This window comes from Ranitomeya variabilis, chromosome 3 (assembly GCF_051348905.1).
Source record: "Ranitomeya variabilis isolate aRanVar5 chromosome 3, aRanVar5.hap1, whole genome shotgun sequence".
NCBI classification, from domain to species: Eukaryota; Metazoa; Chordata; class Amphibia; order Anura; family Dendrobatidae; genus Ranitomeya; species Ranitomeya variabilis.
In genome coordinates, this window is record NC_135234.1 from 504,200,233 (window position 1) to 504,217,411 (window position 17,179).

Below are 17,179 nucleotides of genomic sequence, written 5' to 3' on the forward strand. Positions count from 1 at the left end.
TCTGCCTCTGACACTGCGGGTGCGCGCGCACTGTGTCCCAGGCAGTGCAGCGGCAGCCGCCGAGACAGGAGCAGGGAGCACCGCAGGCACGAGGGGAGGTGAGCAGTGTTTTTTTTTTACTGGACTATGGGGCTATTCTAGGGGGGGAGGAGAGATGTGGGCAGTGCTGTATACTACTGTGTGGGCTCTGCTGTATACTACTGTGTGGACTGTGCTGTATACTACTGTGTGGGCTCTGCTGTATACTGCTGTGTGGGCTCTGCTGCATACTACTGTGTGAGCTCTGCTGCATACTACTGTGTGGGCTCTGCTGTATACTACTGTGTGGGCTCTGCTGTATACTACTGTGTGGGCTGTGCTGTATACTACTGTGTGGGCTCTGCTGTATACTGCTGTGTGGGCTGTGCTCTATACTGCTGTGTGGGCTGTGCTGTATACTACTGTGTGGGCTCTTCTGTATACTACTGTGTGGGCTCTGCTATATACTACTATGTGGGCTGTGCTATATACTACTCTGTGGGTTGTGCTGTATACTACTATGTGGGCTGTGCTATACACTACTATGTGGGCTCTGCTGTATACTACTATGTGGGCTGTGCTATACACTACTATGTGGGCTCTGCTGTATACTATGTGGGCAGTGCTGTATACAACTATGTGGGCAGTGCTATACACTACTATGTGGGCTCTGCTGTATACTACTATGTGTGCTGTGCTATATACTACTGTGTGGGCTGTGCTGTATACTAATATATGGGCAGTGCTGTATACTACTATGTGGGCAGTGCTATACACTACTATGTGGGCTCTGCTGTATACTACTATGTGTGCTGTGCTATATACTACTGTGTGGGCTGTGCTGTATACTAATATATGGGCAGTGCTGTATACTACTATGTGGGCAGTGTTGTATACTACTGTGTGGGCAGTATTGTATACTACTGTGTGGGCTGTGCTGTATACTACTATGTTGGCAGTGCTGTATACTATTATGTGGGCAGTGCTGTATACTACTATGTGGGCAGTGCTATACACTACTATGTGGGCTCTGCTGTATACTACTATGTGAGCTGTGCTATACACTACTATGTGGGCAGTGCTGTATACTACTATGTGGGCAGGGCTGTATACTACTATGTGGGCAGTGCTGTATACTACTATGTGGGCAGTGCTGTATACTACTATGTGGGCAGTGCTATACACTACTATGTGGGCTCTGCTGTATACTACTATGTGGGCTGTGCTATACACTACTATGTGGGCTGTGCTGTATACTACTATGTGGGCAGTGCTGTATACTACTATGTGGGCAGTGCTGTATACTACTATGTGGGCAGTGCTGTATACTACTATGTGGGCAGTGCTGTATACTACTATGTGGGCAGTGCTGTATACTACTACGTGGGCTGTGTTATCTGCTATGCGGGTTGTGCTATATACTATGGGGGTTATATTATATTTTATGGGGAAGGCCGTGTTATATACTATGTGGCTGTTATATACTATTGTGGGGGTATATTATATTCTATGGGGGAGGCTGTGTTATACTATGGGGGGCTGCATTATATTCTATGGGAGCTACATTATATATTATCAATAATCAGTAGATGTGATTTAGTAGCGCCCTATTTTGCTAAAAGGTAACCATTTGATTTATTATATATTATGGGGAGGTGGGCTATATTATATTCTATGGAGTGGTTGCATTATACTCTGGGGTGGCTGCATTATGTTCTGTAGGGAGGTGGCTGCATTATACTATATGTGGGCTGCATTATACTGTATCGAGGATTATGGGGAATATGTTATACTATATGAAGAACTATGGGGTGCATTATACTATGGGAAGTGAATTGTGCTACATGGATGACGTTGGCTGTGCACTATACTATATGGAGGACTATGAGGAGTGTATTATGCTATATGGAGGACTGAACAGTGTATTATAATATATGGAGGACTATAGGGAGTGTATTATACTATATGGAGGACTGTGGTGCACATTATAATATATGGAGGTCTATGGGGTGTATTTAGCTAAACAAATAAAATGCTGCATATTCAGATTGTTTTTGCTGGAGCAAAAATCCTTGTTCTCAGCAGCACATCGCCGGTGTAAACTGTAGATGTGCTGCTGATAACATGATACTGTATGGTAATCTGTTAGTGATCTATTAGTGATCGTTCTGTCCCATCATTATTCCTCAGCTGGTGGAAAGAGGCCGGGAAACAAGCGTTGAACAACTTCAGTAGTGTTGATCAAACTCATTTAGCGGCCTGAGATCAGCGCATGTAAATACAACCGAAATGATTTTGTGTGATGTGCAATATGTTAGCATTTGGGGCCCCATTTTAAACTTTGCCTAGGGCCCCACTTTGCCTAAAAAAGACCCTGCCTACAAGTGTACAAAGATATTATACAGTCACCATGTGACAAGTGGGCCTGTGTAACTTCACATGCCAGGGCAGAATTTTAGTCCCAGTCTGGCCCTGCCAGCATGTTTGGAGAAGTGGCCCCAGATGAAAATCTGTTTTCTCAAAATCGACATAACAAAAGTCCTTCACTAGGAAACAATTTTAAGCCTGACTGAAGCTGCAAGCAAAATACAAGGTTCATTAATGTATTGTATACTGGGTCGTATTTGCCACTAGGCACTTGGGGGCACGTGCCTAAGGGCGCCAGGATGCAGGGGGCGGCACCTGAGCAAGGGTTTTTTTTTAAAGTCCTTTTCAGCCCGCCCACCCACTAACAATCATTATTGAATTTTGCAGCCTGACCCCGGAAACAGCCCGCTCCTTCCCTGCCCATGTTCCCCAGCAGACAGCTGCTCCACGGCTCTGTGGGCACCGCAGCTACTTACATGTCCTTCCCTTCCACTACCGGAATGAAGAGGGAGCTCGGTTTGGCCATGGCTGTGAGGGCAGAGAGTTCAGCAGCCAGTTCCCATCCTCGGCTCCCTCCACATTAGTCCTCCAGGCTCCGATTAGCAGGTACTGCTGTGGCTGCAGGAAAATATCAAGCAGCCAGCGGTGGACGGAGGTGGGGGAGGTTGGGCGACCCAGGGCCACAAGTACTCAGCAGCAGGACCTAGTCTCTACCGTTCTCCTGGGAGCTGCTGGAGTTCTGTGACAGGGTCGTGACCTAGGGTCAACCTGCGAGGTGAATGTAAGGAGCGCTCACTGTGGGCTTCTGGCTGCAGAGTCTTCTGGCCTTTATATACAAAAGCGCGGATTTATCTCAGTGTAAATGCACATGAAGAAATCACAAACTGCACACTTCAGACTAAAGAACTGGTCAATTCTGCTACCTCTACATGTTTCATTTGTTACTGTTTGTATGGAGTGTGGAGAGCAGAACAAATACAATGTAAGGCAGTTTCCCCCATACAAAACAGTATCCACCCAGCTTTCCCCCATACAAATCAGTATTCACCCAGCTTTCCCTCATTCAAATCAGTATTCACCCAGCTTTCCCCCATACAAAACAGTATCCACCCAGCTTTCCCCATACAAAACAGTATCCACTCAGCTTTCCCCCATACAAAACAGTATCCACCCAGCTTTCCCCCATATAAAACAGTATCCACCCAGCTTTCCCCCATACAAATCAGTATTCACCCAGCTTTCCCCCATACAAAACAGTATCCACCCAGCTTTCCCCCATACAAAACAGTATCCACCCAGCTTTCCCCCATACAAATCAGTATTCACCCAGCTTTCCCCCATACAAAACAGTATCCACCCAGCTTTCCCCCATACAAATCAGTATTCACCCAGCTTTCCCCCATTCAAATCAGTATTCACCCAGCTTTCCCCCATACAAAACAGTATCCACCCAGCTTTCCCCCATACAAAACAGTATCCACCCAGCTTTCCTCCATACAACAGTATCCACTCAGCTTTCCCCCATACAAATCACTATTCACCCAGCTTTTGCCATACAAAACAGTATCCACCCAGCTTTCCCCCATACAAACCAGTATCCACCCAGCTTTCCCCCATACAAAACAGTATCCACCCAGCTTTCCCCCATACAAAACAGTATCCACCCAGCTTTCCTCCATACAACAGTATCCACTCAGCTTTCCCCCATACAAATCACTATTCACCCAGCTTTTGCCATACAAAACAGTATCCACCCAGCTTTCCCCCATACAAATCAGTATCCACCCAGCTTTCCCCCATACAAAACAGTATCCACCCAGCTTTCCCCCATACAAATCAGTATCCACCCAGCTTTCCTCCATACAAATCAGTATCTACCCCACTCTCCCTCAGGCCGGTTTCACACGTCAGTGGCTCCGGTACGTGAGGTGACAGTTTCCTCACGTACCGGAGCCACTGACACACGTAGACCCATTAAAATCAATGCATCTGTGCAGATGTCATTGATTTTTTGCGGACCGTGTCTCCGTGTGCCAAACACGGAGACATGTCAGTGTTCGTGGGAGCGCACGTATTACACGGACCCATTAAAGTCAATGGGTCCGTGTAAAACACGGACCTTCTCCGTGTGCAGTCCGTGTGGCATGCAGGAGACAGCACTACAGTAAGCGCTGTCCCCCCCACATGGTGCTGAAGCCGCCATTCATATCTTCTCTGCAGCAGCGTTTGCTGCATAGAAGATATGAATAATAGTGTTTAAAAGAAAGATCTATCTGTCCGCCGCCCTCCCCACCCCGTGCGCCCCCCCCCCGCTGTTCAGAAAATACTCACCCGCCTCCCTCGCAGTGTTCTGTGCTGGCCGCCCCTTCTACTGTATGCGGTCACGTGGGGCCGCCGATTAGAGTCATGAATAGGTGGCTCCACCTCCCATAGGGGTGGAGCCGCCTATTCATGACTGTAAATGAGCGGCCCCACGTGACCGCATACAGTAGAAGGCGCGGTCAGACCAGGAAGCATCGACAGCCAACGAGGGAAGCGGGTGAGTATTTTCAGAACAGCGGGGGGGCGCACAGGGGGTGGGGGGGGCGCACAGGGGGTGGGGGGGCGGCGGACACATAGATCTTTCTTTTAAACACTATTATTCATATCTTCTATGCAGCAAACGCTTCTGCACAGAAGATATGAATCGCGGCTTCAGCACGATGCAGTGTACCACACGCGTGGGTACCACACGCTCCGTGTGGTACCCACGCGGCACACGTGTGCCGCACGTATGGCCTACGTGAGCTCACGGGCACACGGACACGGATAACACCGGTACCGATTTTTTCCGGTACCGGAATTATCTGGACGTGTGGGACAGCCCTCATACAAATCACTGCTCACTCGGCTTTCCCCTATACAAATAATTATACACCTACAAATACCGCCACACCATGACCAGACCACATATTGCCACCACATAGTGACTGAATATTATAATACTGTAAGGGTAGACCCGGAGACTGCCCGTCCCAGTCTACGCCGTAGCCTGGAGCCCTCATTATCATAGGAATATGTCAGTTAATACATTGTTTTCCTAAAGCTTTATACTGTAGTTTTAGGTCAGGGAGAGATGGTTAGGGATGAGCTAGGAAGATGCAGGGACAGGTAGTTTTGGCTACTTGCGGCATGTGCGGCACTTGCAGTTTTGCACTTGTGGTGAGAAAAAAAACACTGCTAGCAGCGTTTTTTTTCCTTTGCTGCAAGCAACCGCAAGTGCCACACATGTCCGCAAGTCCCATAGGGAACGAATGAGGCCGAACGCATTGTTGTCGTAAGTGTTCCGTTACGCGGCAGATGCGGGAAAAACTGCCAGATCTGCCGCAAGTGGCAAAAATCGCTGATGTGAAAGTAGACTAAGTCACTGCCGACAGGGTCTGCATTAGTTAGACTCACCAATGGGGGAGGCAGCACGAAAAGTGCCTAGGGCAGCAGAAACTCTAAATACGGCCCTGATTGTATATATCGTATCGTTCAATAATGTATACATCACTGTCTGATTCATTTTCATATCATCGACAACAAAGTGAGAAAGGAATAAAACAAACAAATGTATTTGGAGAGCATTCAATCATTGAGGAATCTGGAGGACAAGAAAATACTTGATGCAGATCAGCTGATGTTGAATTCCCTCCCAACAGATGCCTCCACTTCCACTTTATGATTAGAAGCTTTCTGTCACTGACGTAATAGCTCTTAGGGTATGTGTCCACGTTCAGGATTGCATCAGGATTTGGTCAGGATTTTTCATCAGTATTTGTAAGCCAAAACCAGGAGTGGTGATAAATACAGAAGTGGTGCATATGTTTCTGCTATACTTTTCCTCTAAGGCCGGGGTCACACTAGACCGTAATACGGACGAGTGCTATGCGATAAAAAATCGCATAGCACTCGGCCCAATGTTAATCTATGGTGCAGCTCCCATCATCCGATATTTTCTCCGCCGTATTTCGGATCCGAGGGAACTCGCAGCAGGCTGCGATTGTCAGCGTATCTCGGCCGAGACTCGCCAATGCAAGTCTATGGGTGCGAGAAAAAATCGGATTACACACGGACCATGCGTGTGCATTGCGAGAAATACGCAGCGGTGTTCTATAGAAAAGCCGGTAATTCAATTGCCGGCTTCTCATTTCTCCTTCACAAACCCGACAGGATATGAGACATGGTTTACATACAGTAAACCATCTCATATCCCCCTTTTTTTTGCATATTCCACACTACTAATGTTAGTAGTGTGTATGTGCAAAATTTGGCCGCTGTAGCTGCTCAAATAAAGGGTTAAATGGCGGAAAAAATTGGCGTGGGCTCCAAACATCTGGCTACAAACATCTGCCCCCAGCCACCCCAGAAAAGGCACATCTGGAAGATGCGCCTATTCTGGCACTTGGCCACTCTCTTCCCACTCCCTGTAGCGGTGGGATATGGGGTAATGAAGGGTTAATGCCACCTTGCTATTGTAAGGTGACATTAAGCCAGATTAATAATGGAGAGGCGTCAATTATGACACCTATCCATTATTAATCCAATTGTCTGAAAGGGTTAAAAAAGACACACACACATTATTAAAAATGATTTTAATGAAATAAACACACAGGTTGTTTTAGTATTTTATTGTTCTCTCAATCCATCAGAACACCCTCGCTTGGCAAAATAATTAACGCACAAGATACATACCTTCCGATGATCTTTCACGTCCAACGAGGTAATCCATCTGAAGGGGTTAACTAATATTACAGGCACGAGCTGCGATAAACCACTCGCTCGTGCCTGTAATCCCCGGGTGCTGAAAGGAAAGCTAGATCTGTACTTACATTGAGTCGCGGTGATGCGCCCTCTGGTGGATGTCCTCATGAACTGCAGCCTGGGAACTTTTTCCCACGCTCGAGCTCATATGAGGACATCCACCAGGGGGCGCATCACCACGACTGAAGGTAACTATAGGTCATTGACCTACATTTCCTTCATTCGCCGGGGCTTACAAGCACGAGCACAGCTGCATTATAGCAGGGCTCCTGCTTGTAAAATATTTTAACCCCTTCAGATGGATTTACCTCGTGGGACGTGACGGTTCACCTGAGGGTATGTATTTTGTGGGTTTATTATTTTGCCAAGCGAGAGGGTCTTAAAATGGATTGAGAGAGCAATAAAATATTAAAACAACCTGTGTGTTTATTTAATTAAAATACTTTTAAATCATGTGTGTGTGTTTTTTAACCCTTTCAAACAATTGGATTAATAATGGATAGGTGTCATAATTGACACCTCTCCATTATTAATCTGGCTTAATGTGACCTTACAATAGCAAGGTGACATTAACCCTTCATTACCCCATATCCCACCGCTACAGGGAGTGGGAAGAGAGTGGCCAAGTGCCAGAATTGGCGCATCTTCCAGATGTGCCTTTTCTGGGGTGGCTGGGGGCAGATGTTTTTAGCCAGGGGGGGCAATAACCATGGACCCTCTCCTGGCTATTAATATCTGCCGTCAGGCACTGGCTTTACCACTCTGGCGGAGAAAATTGCGCGGGAGCCCACGCCAATTTTTTCCGCCATTTAACCCTTTATTTGAGCAGCTACAGCGGCCAAATTTTGCACATACACACTACTAACATTAGTGGTGTGGAATATGCAAAAAGGGGATATGAGATGGTTTACTGTATGAAAACCATGTCTCATATCCTGTCGGGTTTAGGCTGGAGAAATGAAAAGCCTGCAATTGAATTACCGGCTTTTCACAGATATCGCGCTGAATGAAATATAAATACAGAATATATATATGTGTGTCTCAATGACATATATATATATATATATATATATATATATATATATATATATATATATATATGTATACTGTATATATGTTTTCCAGAACATTTGAGCACATAAATCCATTAGATGTCGGTTTTGCAAGCCTGCGAGAAAATCTCGGCATACGGATGCCATACGGATGTCACACGGATCATTTGATGCGAGGAAATCGCATCCTCGCACTGCACACGGATCACTGTTTTGGAAACATTTGTCCGATTCTCGTCCGTGAAAAACGGACCTTTTTTTATACGTTGTGTGCAGGGGTGGGATTCAAATTTTTAACAACAGGTCCTCTAAGTCGCGGCGGCCGTAATTTTGGCCACGCCCATTTTCAATAACCCCGCCCATACTAATAAGCCACGCCCAGTGGCACGATTCATATTTTTGGAAGCAGTTTGTCTCCCTTAATGACAAGAATACGTTGTGACATACGGTATTAAAGTCATTCCTGTTACAGAGCCCGCCCCGACCGCAGGTGTCCTAAACGGGACTCAGAGAGGCAGCGCGATGCTGCCTCTTTGAGTCCCGTTCAGGACACTTGCGGTCGACTCCGGGCTTTGAACAGGAGCGCAGGTATGCGCTCCCTCCAGCACTCTCAGACACGCTCGCAGGGCAGGTTTGACAGCCGCTTTGCTGCGATTATACGCACCGTATAATCGCAGCAAAATTGTCCGTGTGCGCCTGCCCTTAGGTAAACCTGCATTCGCAGGGGGTTGGACCCGATGGCCCTTGAGGTCCCTTCCAACTCTACAATTTTATAATTCTAAGAATGCTAGCACCAAAGAACAGGGCGCTGATACTGTATATGGGAGAGGGGTGTTATACGGGTTGTGTACTACAGCTCTGCATTTCTCTATACATTATTCAAGGACCAAACAAACCTTGAGGAGTCTTCCATGATGTCAACGTGGCATCCACTGTGTTTCTAGCCAGCAGCTTCAGCTGGTAGCTAAAAATAAGAGAGAAAGTGTTAGGGGCACTGTGATGTCTATATGAACACGATCGTGTCATATACACATCAGCTTCTCCCTCCTATATAGTCCATGACTGGCTGCCACATCCAACAGGGCCCAGGGAAGGCTAGAGGGCTGCAGGGCAAAGGAGGAGGCTAGTGGGGACTGGGTGCTGCAGGGCCCAGGAGGGAGGCTACAGAGTCCAGCGGGAGGCTAGTGGGACTGGGGGCTGCAGGGCCCAGGGGGGAGGCTACAGAGTCCAGCGGGAGGCTAGTGGGACTGGGGGCTGCAGGGCCCAGGGGGAGGCTAGTGGGGACTTGGGGCTGCAGGGCCCAGGGGGAGGCTAGAGGGCTGCAGGGCCCAGGGGGAGGCTGGTGGGGACTTGGGGCTGCAGGGCCCAGGGGGAGGCTACAGGGCTGCAGGGCCCAGGGGGAGGCTAGTGGGTACTTGGGGCTGCAGGGCCCAGGGGGAGGCTAGAGGGCTGCAGGGCCCAGGGGGAGGCTGGTGGGGACTTGGGGCTGCAGGGCCCAGGGGGAGGCTAGAGGGCTGCAGGGCCCAGGGGGAGGCTGGTGGGGACTTGGGGCTGCAGGGCCCAGGGGGAGGCTACAGGGCGCCCCCCCCCCCCTCTATAATACTATCTACAAGGCACAAATACCGCCACACCATGACCAGATGACATATTACCACCACAGTGATCGAATAATATCAAATACAAGGAACAAATACCAAAACATCATGACCAGACCACATATTACCACCACATAGTGACTGAATACTATAGTACTGATCGATAATAAAAAAAAAACCACAATACTATCACCATAAGTGCCATTATACACAGGAGATCTGTACTTAGTATGCAGTGTCTGTGTACAGGTAATCCAGTGATCACCAGTGACATTATACACAGGAGCTCTGTATATAGTGTATGGGTAATACAGTGATCACCAGTGACATTATACACAGGAGCTCTGTATATAGTATACAGTGTATAGTGTCAGTGTATAGGTAACACACTGACTCACCAGTGACGTCTCTAGGTGAAGTCCTTCATCTTTCATCCCGCACAGACCGCCATCACTTCATCCAGCCAGGACTCGTCTCTGCAGGAAATAACACAGTCAGGCCGGCGTCACACTTGGCGTAAGACAATACGCCACGTATTATACGTCCGTACTACGGCCGTAATACGGAGAAATGTTCCCAAAATAGTGATCCGTAGTCAGGGTGTGTCAGCGTATTTTGCGCATGGCATCCTCCGTATGTAATCCGTATGGCATCCGTACTGCGAGATTTTCGCGCAGGCTTGCAAAACCGACATCTAATGGATTTATGTGCTCAAATGTTCGGGAAAACATATATACAGTATATATATATATATATATATATATATGTCATTGTGACACATATATATATATTCTGTATTTAGATTTCAATCAGCGCGATATCTGTGAACAGCCGGTAATTCAATTGCCGGCTTTTCATTTCTCCTGCACAAACCCGACAGGATATGAGACATGGTTTACATACAGTAAACCATCTCATATCCCCTCTTTTTTTGCATATTCCACACTACTAATGTTAGTAGTGTGTATGTGCAAAATTTCAGCGCTGTAGCTGCTAAAATAAAGGGTTAAATGGCGGAAAAAATTGGCGTGGGCTCCCGCGCAATTTTCTCCGCCAGAGCGGTAAAGCCAGTGACTGAGGGCAGATATTAATAGCCAGGAGAGGGTCCATGGATATTGGCCCCCCCGTGGCTAAAAACATCTGCCCCCAGCCACCCCAGAAAAGGCACATCTGGAAGATGCGCCTATTCTGGCACTTGGCCACTCTCTTCCCACTCCCGTGTAGCGGTGGGATATGGGGTAATGAAGGGTTAATGCCACCTTGCTATTGGAAGGTGACATTAAGCCAGATTAATGATGGAGAGGCGTCAATTATGACACCTATCCATTATTAATCCAATTGTAGGAAAGGGTTAAAAAACACACACACACATGATTGAAAAGTATTTTAATGAAATAAACACAGCGGTTGTTGTAATAATTTATTGTTCTCTCAAATCCATTTGCAGTCCCTCGCTTGGCAACATAATAAACGCACAAGATACATACCTTCTGATGTACTGTCAGGTCCAACGATGTAATCCATCTGAAGGGGTTAACTAATATTACAGGCAGGAGCCCTGCTATAATGCAGCTGTGCTCCGTGCTTGTAATTCCCCTGCGAATGAATGAAATGTAGGTCATTGACCTACATTTCATTCATTCGCGGTGAGGCGCCCTCTGGTGGATGTTCTCATGAACTGCAGCCTGGGAACTTTTTCCCACGCTCCAGGTCATATGAGGACATCCACCAGGGGGCGCATCACCGCGACTGAAGGAAATGTAGGTCAATGACCTAGATTTCATTCATTCGCCGGGGATTACAGGCACGGAGCACAGCTGCATTATAGCAGGGCTCCTGCCTGTAATATTAGTTAACCCCTTCAGATGGATTACATCGTTGGACCTGACAGTACATCAGAAGGTATGTATCTTGTGCGTTTATTATGTTGCCAAGCGAGGGACTGAAAATGGATTTGAGAGAACAATAAATTATTACAACAACCGCTGTGTTTATTTCATTAAAATACTTTTCAATCATGTGTGTGTGTGTTTTTTAACCCTTTCCTACAATTGGATTAATAATGGATAGGTGTCATAATTGACGCCTCTCCATCATTAATCTGGCTTAATGTCACCTTCCAATAGCAAGGTGGCATTAACCCTTCATTACCCCATATCCCACCGCTACAGGGAGTGGGAAGAGAGTGGCCAAGTGCCAGAATAGGCGCATCTTCCAGATGTGCCTTTTCTGGGGTGGCTGGGGGCAGATGTTTTTAGCCACGGGGGGGCCAATATCCATGGACCCTCTCCTGGCTATTAATATCTGCCCTCAGTCACTGGCTTTACCGCTCTGGCGGAGAAAATTGCGCGGGAGCCCACGCCAATTTTTTCCGCCATTTAACCCTTTATTTTAGCAGCTACAGCGCTGAAATTTTGCACATACACACTACTAACATTAGTAGTGTGGAATATGCAAAAAAAAGGGATATGAGATGGTTTACTGTATGTAAACCATGTCTCATATCCTGTCGGGTTTGTGCAGGAGAAATGAAAAGCCGGCAATTGAATTACCGACTTTTCACTAACACCGCTGCGTATTTCTCGCAAGTCACACTGCTGGTCCGTGTGGAATCCGTATTTTTCTCGCCCCCATAGACTTTCATTGGCGATTTTTTTGCGCAGTACGCTGACAAACGCAGCATGCTGCGATTTTGTACGGCCGTAGAAAGCCGTATAATACTGAACCGTAATATACGGCTAATAGGAGCAGCCCCATTGAGAATAATTGTGCCGTATGTTATGCGAGTTTTACGGACGTAGTTTCTGCGCTCTTACGTCCGTAAAACTCGCCAGTGTGACGCCGGCCTTATCTCGAGTTCCACTTGCAGAACACATTACTTAATTTTCCCAACTTTTACATTACACCACACGAAGAAGGCGACATAGTGTCACTGTACACAGTAATAGGACCGCCCCTCCATTTAAAACAGTGTACTCAAAAAATAAAATAAATACATCACTGCAGTAATAATATCCCTTAATTAGCCCCCTTTGGTAATAATATTCGCCATCCTAGCCCCTGTGTTTCTCATTCCTGGCGTCAGCCATATGTTCTCCCATCCTGCCCTCATGAGTATCCATCCTGCCCCATATGATCTTCCCATCCTGCCCCATCTGTCTCCATCGTATCCATCCTGCCCCATGATCCTGCCCCATCTGTCTCCAATCCTGCCTCCAGTGTCTCCAGTCATGCCGCCATGTCTGTCATCCTGCCCCCTGTGTCTCCAATCATGCCCCGTTTCTCCATTCTGCCCCTGTGTCCAGCAATCTGCCCCTGTGTCCAGCTTTCTACCCCCGTGTCCAGCTTTCTGCCCCCGTGTCCAGCTTTCTGCCCCCCAGTGTCCAGCTTTCTGCCCCCCAGTGTCCAGCTTTCTGCCCCCCAGTGTCCAGCTTTCTGCCCCCCAGTGTCCAGCTTTCTGCCCCCCAGTGTCCAGCTTTCTGACCCCGTTTCCAGCTTTCTGACCCCCTGTGTCCAGCTTTCTGCCCCAGTGTCCAGCTTTCTGCCCCCGTGTCCAGCTTTCTGCCCCAGCGTCCAGCTTTCAGCCCCAGCGTCCAGCGTTCTGCCCCAGCGTCCAGCGTTCTGCCCCAGCGTCCAGCTTTCTGACCCCGTGTCCAGCTTTCTGACCCCCTGTTTCCAGCTTTCTGCCCCCGTGTCCAGCTTTCTGCCCCAGCGTCCAGCTTTCAGCCCCAGCGTCCAGCGTTCTGCCCCAGCGTCCATCGTTCTGCCCCAGCGTCCAGCTTTCTGCCCCAGCGTCCAGCTTTCTGCCCCCGTGTCCAGCTTTCTGCCCCAGCGTCCAGCTTTCTGCCCCCCTGTGTCCAGCTTTCTGCCCCCCTGTGTCCAGCTTTCTGCCCCCGTGTCCAGCTTTCTGCCCCAGCGTCCAGCTTTCTGCCCCCCAGTGTCCAGCTTTCTGCCCCCATGTCCAGCTTTCAGCCCCAGCGTCCAGCGTTCTGCCCCAGCGTCCAGCGTTCTGCCCCAGCGTCCAGCGTTCTGCCCCAGCGTCCATCGTTCTGCCCCAGCGTCCAGCTTTCTGACCCCCAGTGTCCAGCTTTCTGCCCCAGTGTCCAGATTTCTGCCCCCAGTGTCCAGCTTTCTGCCCCCCTGTGTCCAGCTTTCTGCCCCTGTGTCCAGCTTTCTGCCCCAGTGTCCAGCTTTCTGCCCCCGTGTCCAGCTTTCTGCCCCCGTGTCCAGCTTTCTGCCCCAGCGTCCAGCTTTCAGCCCCAGCGTCCATCGTTCTGCCCCAGCGTCCAGCTTTCTAACCCCCTGTGTCCAGCTTTCTGACCCCCTGTTTCCAGCTTTCTGCCCCCCTGTGTCCAGCTTTCTGCCCCCCTGTGTCCAGCTTTCTGCCCTGGGCCCCCCCGATCGCCGCTCTCAATAAAAAAAAAAAAGTTCTGCTTACCTGACCGCGATCCTGCTCTCTCTGGTTATCGGTGGGGGCGGCCATCTTCCTGAGGCCGCGCGTGCGCAGGTGGAGTGCTCTGCTGACCGGGGCTTCAGGAAAATGGCCGCGGGATGCCGCGCATGCGCAGATGGAGATCGCGGCGGCCATTTTTCTGAAGCCGAGATGCGGACAGGTAAATTCTGCGCCGCCGGCGACCCGCCCCCCGTATTGTGCCGCCCCCCGCATTGTGCCGCCCGGGGCGGCCCGCCCCCCCCCCCCCCCCGGCCCCCCCCTTCCTACGCCACTGTGGTAACCATTTTGAAAATTTCTATCTGCCAGCGTTCCGGTAATTGAAAATGGCATTTTCAATTACCGGAACGCTGGCAGATAGAAATTTTAGTAAACGGCTGCCCCGTACCGGGTCGTACCGGCTGAATCCCACCCCTGGTTGTGTGTGTCCCCGGCCTAATTGTTCCACTCCTGGTTTTGGCTTACAAATACTGATGAAAAATCCTGACCAAATCCTGATGCAATCCTGAACGTGGACACATACCCTTAGTGTGGGAAAATGCCTTTGAGAAAAAGCTACACCATAGATTCCTACCCTTATATTTTCAGGATCAGACCTGTCCAGATCTCATAGATAAATTGCCCTCCTCCAAGAAAAGTCTAAAGGCAGTGGCAAAACATGAACCTTGGGTCCAAACGCAAAGTCTCCAGCAGAGTCCATAAGTATCAAGGGTCTTTAATAGTATTGATCTTCTCTTGTGGGCCACTCTGGCCATTTGATAAGACTGTGTTCCCTTCACCCACTATACTTATGCCCTTCTTTAGAGGGGTTAGATCGATAAAGAGTTGAGGTTAAGGAAAAGGCATGCTTTACTTTCAAGAAGGCATCTTCCTTCTCTTAAGTCCAGTGTTCAGCATAAGGGCTTGTGCACAGGATCGATTTTCTTGTATGAGTTCTATCTGTGGTTTTCATGGATAGCACTCGTACCTATTATAATCTATGGGCTGTGCACATATCCAGTTTTTTTTCGGACATGTACAATTTTGATCCGAGGGCTGGATCAAAATTGGCAATGCAAGTCTATGGATCTGTGCGAGCGTGGTCCAATTTTCACTGACTGACAGTATGCAGAAGCTGCATTAAACACTGAACAGACTAATCAGAGCGTTTTTCTTGGATGTGGAGAAATTGGTAGTGTGAACCTACCCTTAAAACGCTTTTCACTTCTGAAATTCACTGGCTGCATGAAACCACTTGAGGGATGGATTTCAGTGTTTTTTGACACGAGGTTGGTCTGGCCACTAGACAAACACGATTAAACTTTCATAATTTCCGCTTGACCCTTATAATTGATCAGGCTGGCAATGAATGAGTTCGACCAAGGAAACATGTACTTCACCACCAGCTAACTCATCTTTTATATTAATAACCTGTAAAGTTAAACAAAATCTAACATCTCCTAAAACAATATTTACCTGTAGATATAGTGGTAATTCGCAGGTAAATAACATTTTAATCATGACTGCCTACCTTAGTAGAGCAGCGGCTACAGGGAAAAAATGAAGTTATATTCTCTCTGCAGCCACTTTCTACCAGTCGGTAGGTTAGTGTAGGGAGCTATGACTGTCACCGTTCATTGTACAGAGACAAAATAGTGTATTTGTCACTGACATACTCCCTTTAATACATTTATCTTATTGCATATTAATCTGATATCTGATAGATAATTATAAATTACAATGTTCAACTTAAAGTAATACTTTAATAACCCAGAATGGGCAGTGTCAGACTGCCAGGGGCTCACCAGTGAAATTGATTCTGGGGACCACTGCTCGGGTATATACAATATTATCTGAATCTTGCTAACAAACGGCGTTTGCTTACATAAAATAATAAACTGGGGAGTTTGTTAAATGAATGATGAGATCCTATCATTTTCTTTACATGTTGTAATAAGTGTACTGCGTCAAACAGTGCTCAAATGGGCGGTTGGTTGTTGCACTGCTGCACAGGGGCCCATCGGGGAATTGACCTGCTCTTCCGTGGGCCAGTCCAAACCTAGGAATTGGTGTAGGGTCTTGAAGTACATGTACTACAGGCCAGAGCTGGCACAGAGTGTGTGTCTATTTAGGCCCAAAAATATATCTTACTATGTGGGGGACAGTGCACTAACAGAATTTGCACTTTATAAACAAATCTGAAAAATATCCCTTTTTACAAGCTACAATGGTCTCTTGATTACTACCATTGCAGAAAATACAATATCTGACTCGCTTATGACTAGAGCTGAGGATTTCTGTGCCTTGCACTGGCGTAAGTAACTCACCTGTTTTATGCCCCCTTGTCATGTAATATGAGCAGTGTTCCAAAAGTAGTTTCCCTGTTTACAAGTAAAACCTCTATTTGCAATTGCTGAAGCTAGAGCACCTCCTAGTGGTAACTGCTTGTTACTGATAAATGCCTTACAGGGTGTACCGTACATACTTTTTACTCAATAACTCACTGCTTCTATTATATATTCTATTATATATTCTTCTGATTTTAGCTTAAAAAAAAGACAAATTCTGAACCAGTAAAGAATGATAGTGAGGCCTTTTAGTGCATCTTTTTATCATCAGTCTTGCATCAGAATTACTGATTAGTAATAGTGAGGTGCAAACGTGCTCGGATAATATGTTCCGAGTCACTGCGGCTGCATGTTTTGCGGCTGTTAACAAGCCCCGCATGTGATATGGCTGTCTAACAGCCGCAAAACACACCCTGAGTCCTTTCATTGTCAGGGAAGAGGCAGATTAGTGGTAGCGATAGCTACATCATGTATATATATATATAATATATATATATATATATATACAGGTACAGGCAGGGTTGCCTAGCCTTATTTTTTTTCTGAACAGTTTCTAAAAAAAAATCACAACCTGTATTTTATACA

General features: G+C 47.5%; 1 protein-coding gene across 2 annotated transcripts in view; it reads right to left on the reverse strand.

The window, feature by feature from the left end:
* LOC143816462 (uncharacterized) overlaps positions 1 to 17,179 on the reverse strand; it is a 40,983-nt gene that overhangs the window by 18,714 nt on the left and 5,090 nt on the right. The window contains exon 1 of one of the 2 annotated variants that reach the window (XM_077296860.1): positions 16,574 to 16,592. The exons of the other annotated variant lie outside the window; for it this stretch is intronic. The gene's annotated coding sequence lies outside the window, so the exon portion shown is untranslated. Of the gene's footprint in view, positions 1 to 16,573; positions 16,593 to 17,179 lie in introns of those variants that run through there. 2 annotated transcript variants of the gene reach the window in all.